Source organism: Pinus tabuliformis, chromosome 3_2 (genome assembly GCF_031772625.1).
Source record: "Pinus tabuliformis cultivar Carrire ecotype Pingquan chromosome 3_2, CPIR1, whole genome shotgun sequence".
In the NCBI taxonomy this organism is placed as follows: domain Eukaryota; kingdom Viridiplantae; phylum Streptophyta; class Pinopsida; order Pinales; family Pinaceae; genus Pinus; species Pinus tabuliformis.
The window spans coordinates 858,233,294-858,240,153 of NC_142302.1; positions in this window are offsets into that span (position 1 = coordinate 858,233,294).

Consider the following 6,860-nt stretch of genomic DNA (forward strand, 5'->3'; position numbering starts at 1 on the left):
TCCATTTATAACAAATAGACAGGGAAGGCCTTTTTGATGTAGAGGCTGCATTCTATTGAAAAACATGTTGACTATCAGCTCTAGAACTTGGCATTTTTCTTGAAGCTACACATTTAAACTCTTCTTTGTCAGCACCTTTTTGACTTGTAGTATGGTCTCTGTCCTATCTACTACTCCCAAGTCTTCTAGCTCATATTTATTTATGCATTCAGAAATTTGATAATTCTATTTGTTGTTGCTAGCATATGTCCTAACTCTCTATTGGTGGCTGAAAAGGCTTCTTTGGATTTCTCTACTACCTCTTTCTGCTAAAAAAGAATTTGGATGCTAGGAGAAATTTCATACATACGATGTATTATATTGCGCCAAATGATCACCTTAGCCCTCCCTAGAGTATTTATAATGGAGGATTCTCTTTCTGACTTCTGAAGCTTCTCTATCAATGCCTTTTCTCTCTGCATCTCTACCAAGTGATTGTTTTCTTCTCTTTTAATCCGATCTTGTAGCACACCAACTTTGGATTCTAGCCTCTTGATTTCTTCATTCTGCAGATTCATTCCTTCCATAGATCTTGCCAACTATTCTGCATTGCTTCCTATTCCTATGGTTGCACCTGCTGGAGTATTTATGGATAGGGTTGTTAGAGGAAGGGTCTCCACTGTTGTGCTAGGCATCTGTGCTAGTTTTTCTTTCTCCTGCACCATATTTTCCATCTCTTTCTCCATCTGTTTGATTTGGATGGACTGGTCCACTATTAGTTTCATGATATCAACCTTATGTTCTCTGTTTCCTCTATTTCCTTGGTCAGTGGGCAATGTGTAGTAGGCAGCTTGAGATGCTTCTTTAGAGTTGCAACTGTCGGCTGGATAAGTGGTTCTTGCAGACAAGACCGACCTCCCTAGTATCTAATGATATCTAGCGACAAGCAAACCAAACAAATTCTATCTTTATCTAAATATGCAATTTATAAGTAAAGGCAAACAAGTGTTTTAGGCCTACCTTGGGTCCAGTGCAAATTTGTAGAAGCCATGCTTCGTCGATCCAAATGAGCTCCCTTGTAAAGAATCTGCAAACACAAACAAGCACAAACATTATATAGCACCTGAAAAGCCAATATAATAAAGCATCTTTATCATGATGATCAAGGAATTCATGAAACAAATCACATAAGACAATTTGTTGAGAAAAATGAATCTGATTGTATTAACTTTAATCAAAGAAGAACTTTACAACCTTGGTGCCTTGATGCTGTACAAGCTCCTCCCAGGGTCCAGCAAGAATCTCCTCTACTTTGACAAGTTTCACTGTCTCCCCAATGAAGCCAAAAGGTATGTAATCTCTCCTCTCAAGCTTAACTAGGAAGTCTCAATTCCAATAGCATTTACCCTAAAAAATGTTTAGCTTCTAACCTCCCTAGGAACCAGCCCAATGCCTTAATTTATAGTGCAATGGAGGGAAGTTACTAGGTCCACCTTCAAAGGGATAAAGCCCTCGCTCAAAGGGATAAGCTCCTCTCATCAAGGGATTAGCTCCTTTAGTTTTGGGATGCATGAACCACCTAGGAGCGAACCATCCACATCAAAATTCCTTCTAGAATCATCCAAAATTAACCAAAAGTGAGTTTTTAAGAATAAACTTGTGCCTTTTTTACTTTCACAGGGGTCCACACCCACTCCTTTAGAGACAGAGCGGGCAGGTCTACAGGTAACATGACCATGGGGTGCGGGATCGCAGGTAACAGTAAGAGAAAGTGTGGAACTAGAGCTTTATTGAGTTTTAAGGACTTTCTCTCATTTTCAAAGCTTGAAATGAAGAGTTGAGGTTTGAGACTTGCTAAGGAGGATAGTATGAATGATGATAGACCCATACTGACTGCAAATAGTCATGGTGACAATATTTTATGTAACAGATTGCCCCCTAAAGTGCGAAGTCTGTAGTAGATGAGGATTTCATTTATCATCTAAGAAGAGTGAAGTACTTTATCATTTCAAGGATCATCTTATGGAGAGCCCGGTTGGAACCTGTAAAAACATTCAATGCAAAATATATATATGAGATCATATCATCGCTGAGGTAGGAATTCCCATACTCAGATCAAAACTTACTAGAAATCTAACTACTGCTCTGATATAGGAATGATCTTGTAATACATCACAAGTATAGACACATGTAGACACAATATGGACACAACCATTTGTTTATGAATAGTCCACTGTATAATGAATACAAAATTCCTCGCAGCCTGGATGGTGGAAACTAGATATAGGGTCTTGATTTCTACTTCCTGAAATAGTACGATTCTAACCATGTGAATGAATGTGTCGAAGTCGAACATGGTAGAAACCACTTGATTACCAATCAATGATGTAGACTGTTAACAAGTGTGAGAGAAACCACCATTAATGTCAATGGCTCTCAAAGTACTCAGTACAATCCATGATATGTGAATAGATGTGTTGATGTCGAACATGTCATGGAATCCTTTGATCGAAGGTCAATGATGCAACATGTCGTTGAAGGTGAGAAACCTGCCATTGAGGCATGCAGATTCCAAGGTACTGACGATTTCTACATCATCTTTCTAGATAATGAGCTGAAGTCGATAGAAAGTGATCCGTCTTAGGCAAGCCCACAACACGAAATCATAGATCATGTTTGAAGAAATTTAGCTACAAGGACTAACTCAGGGATGGTCAAGATGGATGACAAATATTTTGCAGATGAATGGTTTATTTGCACTGACCTCTTGAACACATAACGACACAGCAGATGGTTTGGTGACAATTGACCCAAACTTAATACCCAGAAACCCACTGAAGACTTTCAATATGGTTTGATCAACTGTTAGGCAAAGAATTTCCCAACCCAGGTGAATAAAAAGTGTCGTGTTCAAGAGTGGTTACAAAGTATGACAAACAGGCTCATTTTTCTCTCTTTTCCTCCACCATTTCTGGCAAGTACCTCTTTATTTTTGACAAGCTTGAGGAGGATAACATTTGCTTGATTATAAGCTCATCCTTCGGATGAGTCCAACTTAGTTTAAATTCGAACCCTAAGAAGGAGTGGTCCGTTCCTATTTGTAATTGAACATCCTTTACTGTTAAATTTTAACGAGTCCAGTATAGGAGAAACTCAACGTTTTTCAATTTTAGAGAGTCTGAGAAAACTTAAGAAAACTCCATGGTTGTCCTTTTTCGTAAATTTGTGTCTCCCAAGCCCGAAAAAGCATAAAATAATACTTGAGAGGACCGCTTCATCATTACGACCAAGGAGTACTTTTCATAATTAGTGCCTCTGATCCGAAAAAGTAAAAAAGCGATCAATGACATGTCGTTTTATAACCAATATCGAATCTGAAACTATAAAAATCCGTCAATCTTTTCATGTTCTTACAGTCAGAAAAGGGTTGTAAGTGGACCGTCTTTTTAGTTCCGTTTTAACGATCTTAAAAAGAAAAACTCGGCAATGTTTTCATGTTTTAGGAGTCAGAAAAGAGCTTAAAGGTGACTCTAATGTTTTTTGTCAAAAATGACCAATTTTGCCTGAAAAATCCGTTATCCTGCACAAAAACTCAAACATTACTCATACTTGTTTAAAATAGATAAAAATGCTGCAAAAGTTACCTCTTTAAAGTGAAAAATAAACAAATTAAAAACTCATTTATTCAATAAAGCTTATAAAAAGGGCTTTTGTAAATTCATTTTTACCGTTTGACTTCAGAGTGAGAAAAGTGAGCTTTTGGTCAGAAACTTCCCATGAAGATTGCGGAAAATCCGTCCGTTGGAATCGAACGCTGTCTCCTCCAGGTAATCCACATCATCATCCTCTTTCATTCTATCCATTTAAAAATTGTTTTTAGGGCTTTATTTTGTTTTTTAGGAAATTTTTTAGGTCAAAACCCGCGCGCGGAGGTCCGGAGGCATAGCACAGGAAACCTACGGACCCCGACTTTTTCGTAAAAGGAAAAAAGTCAGGGGTCCGCACGTACCATGAAGGCAAAGTGCGGACCCATGCACTATCTCTAACAGAGAGGGTGCGGTCCCCACAACAAAGGTTTTTAAACTAAAATTTTCAAATTCCACCGAAAAATTTTGATTTTATATATTCTAATCCGCCTTTTTATTGAATGTATGGTATACATCATGCTTGATTGGCAGGAATGGGAGCATGAGGATGTAGATCTCGCCGCGATTAATCATGAACCTTTGATTGATGCATTGAAGGCATGCGGCGTATACAAATTCTGGGCCATACCTGGCATGAGGGCCCAGGTGGACTTTTTGCAGTGGCTGGTAGACAGATGGAATATACAGGACCAGTGCTTCTTTATTGGTGGCCACTAGCTCTAAATGGAGCTGAAAGACATTTAATTTTTGATTGGTTTGCCTAAGAGAGGTGAACATTTGACTCTATTCGGGACTAGGCCAGGTGGCCAGTCTGTCGATAGCCTCTGGCTAGAGTTCTGCAACGACCAAACCAGAGAGAAATGGATAGATATCAAAACCATATCCCTTCCAGAACTGAAAGTGATTGAATTTACTGTTACCGGGCTCTGCGGAAGCACAACACTACATATAGCCACTAGATCCCAAATGCGGATGGCAATAGATTGCTTTTGAGGCACCATCTTCAACTAGTGTGAGGCTGTGTTGGCTAATAAAAAAGGCCAACTGACTAGAGCAAAGAACAGAAAACTGAAGAATTTTGGATATGGTGCTTTAATTGTGAGCTTTGGTCTGGAGAGGGTTCCAATGTTGGTCCCACAGCATCTCACTATTGGAGCTGGACTTCCCCAAGAGCCCAAACTGATGCGTTGGGTTGCAGTTATGGCCCGTCATCCTGAGGAGGGAACAGAAGTCGTTCGATTCACTCATGAGTATTTTCATTGGTTGGAGAACCAAGTTTTTGCTATTCAGGACTTTCTTTATGCTGGGGTAGATTATCGTGGTGACCCAGACATGGCTCTTCCACCAGGAGAGCAATGGGATGACTCAGGTAAAATCATTTTCAACATTTTCTAATTTAATTTCTTTTTGTTTTTATCTCATCCCAAAATTGATAGTAAAAGCTTCAAATGCAGATGTAGGCCCATGGCGACCAGCTACTCCCCGGCCCTATGAGAGGAAACAACCAGCTACAGTAGCACCAGCCCCATAGGACGAATCTACAGAGAGCTTGGCCGAATTAGAGAGTCATCTAGAGTGTTTTACAGCAGACGTTCCGGAGACCAGCATACATGACATTCCTCTTAGGCTACAGTGCTATGTGATTGGGGTCCCAGGACCTTTCAGGAGGTTCCTTTGTAGGGTGGCCCATACAATGGTTTCTTATCGTGATCATCACCAGTGATAGGATGATTGCCTGTTGTAGACACATATGACATTTTTTTCTTTTTGTACTATCATTTTTGCCGATCATAAGGTGTTTTTCAACATATGATCGAAGACAATGTATATTTGACACACTTCTATGCTATACTATACCACTATTACCGGCTTATCTTGTAAAACATGTTATGAAATGTTTTTAAATTTACTTGTATGATTATTGCAAATGTCTACTTAACATTCGAGAAACAATTGCATCTACTAATTTATTTAAATATCTTCGAATATGCTAATATTCAATATAGTCAAATTCACATTCCAAGAGACGAACTCTCAAAAATAATCTCAATAACACTGGATTTCTAATGGCATATACTCTATTAAGCTGTAATACAACTAGTTCAGAATCTAACCTCACTATCAAACTCCGAATCCCAAATGAGATAGATTCAGATAATAACTCAATCAGTGCACTATACTCGGCAATGTTGTTTGTTGTTTGACCGAGGCTTACCCCATGCATAGATACCAACTCGTTAGAGGGCGAATAGATAACCCAAGGTGCGAAAGAAATGTTCCGTGTATTACGACAAGCACCATAAGAAAAACCAATGTATGTTTGGAGAGGCGTCGACATCTGCAATATCAAGAGTAAAATCAAGATAAGCAGGAATAATGACAAGAAACACTCTCTAAGCTAAGCATACTTTTTAATCTAAAACACACCAGCTAGAAAGAAAACTAACCTAACTAAAAATCTCCACACCCAGATTTAAGCATAATACCTCTTCAGGTAAAGACCATTTCTGGGTTTACCTAAAGAGACCCCATCAAAGTTTACCAATTCATAGGCCCCTTTTGCCAGATTTCGCTTAAAAACATAAGGATCATGTCACATGGGTACGAATTTTCCACTGCCTAATTTATCATTTGCTTGATTGTATAATAAGACTAGGTCTCCTTCCGAAAAATTACGAGGGGTAACATTTCAATCATACTGAGCTTTAATACGTTTGGCATGAGTTTCGATTGCTAATGCAGCATCACATCAATTGTGATCTAGCTAAGCCAAGTATAACAAACATTTTTCCTCTTCAGAAGTGGCTGGAAGTAATTCGATGGCCATTTGCAATGACGGGATTTCGCATTCAATGGGTAACACAGCTTCCAGACCATAAACTAGTTGGAAAGGAGTGAAACCGGTTGACGTTTTTACTGAGGTTCGATATGCCCAAAGCGCTGAAAATAGCATGTTATGCCAATTCGACCTATGAATCCCAATGATTCGTCGGATCATGATGACTAGAACTTTGTTGATGGCTTCAACCAAACCATTAGCCTGTTGATAATATGGAGTTGAACTGTCGTGACGCAAGCCAAGTTGGTCTGTAAGTTCAGTCATCATAATATTTCAAAAATGATGCCCATGATGAGTGATAATCGCTTGTGGAACACCAAACCTAGCAATTATATGATTGAACATGAAAATCACAGCAGTTTTTCCGTCTGCCTCAAATGTAGGCATCGCCTCGG